Source organism: Montipora capricornis, chromosome 12 (genome assembly GCF_036669925.1).
Source record: "Montipora capricornis isolate CH-2021 chromosome 12, ASM3666992v2, whole genome shotgun sequence".
Lineage (NCBI taxonomy): Eukaryota > Metazoa > Cnidaria > Anthozoa > Scleractinia > Acroporidae > Montipora > Montipora capricornis.
Window position 1 is genome coordinate 35,276,136 of NC_090894.1, and position 1,302 is coordinate 35,277,437.

Below are 1,302 nucleotides of genomic sequence, written 5' to 3' on the forward strand. Positions count from 1 at the left end.
AGTATTATGTGGTCGCCTAACACAGTGTGAAACGAAAGCAGCTCTTGGCTTCCAATATGAGAGATAGCTATCTTTCAACAAGAAGTTTGGTGACTATTATTTTGATGCCCTGATGATTGATAAATACAACTAGAATGAAATTCAATAAAGCATTCATAATATAATGATTACACACGATCCAAACTCAAATACGTTTGCCGTTTTCGAAAAAAGAAACGACGTGTAAAATCATAACAAAGATCGCCATTATGTGAACTGTTTTATTACTTCTTCGGCCAAGTTCAGTTGTTATGAGAGCTTGCAATTTGTCATTACAAAAGTCAATATGAAAGTTAAAAATACCTTACAAATGCCATAAACGGACGAAACAAACAAGAAAACTCGACCAAAATGGCCATCCGATGTATAAAAAAATAATGCTCTACGAAGTAAGCACTGATCACATGTCAATGACTTGTGCTCGTGTTGCGTGACGCAACACTGGTCATTGAAATGCTAATTTTCCACAGGTATCTCTTGATTGCTATGACGATGGCAAACTTGTGACGCTGGACATAACTTTGCTTTTCAGTCATTACTAAAACAGTTAAGTCAGCGCTATGGCCGAGACAGCCGAAAAAGCCTTTGAAAAAGTTAAGAAATTTCTGAAGGATGGTTGTGGTTGTGGTTGTGCTCTTGGAGCAAAAGGCAGGCCATGTTCTGGACAGTTTACAGAAACTGTTGTACTTTTCAACCTAAATAATTGCTTGGAACTGTCAAATGACGACCTTGATTTCGTGGTCCTCACAAGCATACAAGCTTCCACTGACCGTGAGTCCACTGGTATCAAAAGAAGCAGGAGTCCTCGATGCACCTTTTATTTTCAGTCTGTGCCTATCTGTAAGGAGATGTTTCTTCACTTATACGGACTGAGTGATTTACGATTTCGACGGCGGAAGAAACACTATCAGACTTATGGTATTTGTCCCAGAACTCACTGTAACAATAAACGATTACCCGAAAACACACTATCTCAGTGTACGGTAGAAGGAGTCCGCACATTCCTGACCAACTACGTTGAGGAAAACGCAATCTCCCTAACAGGAAGAATACCCGGCTTCAAAAATGATGACGTCAAAGTCCTGTCATCATCCGAATCAAAGATCGGCACTTGGTGAGTCTACAAAGCAGCGTGCGCAGCTTCGGATGTACGAGCAGTGAGCTACAGGAAATTCTTACAGCTGTGGGACCAGTTTCATCATAATGTGGTCATTTCAAAACCAGCAACTGATCTCTGCTTTACCTGTCAGCAAAATACAAACA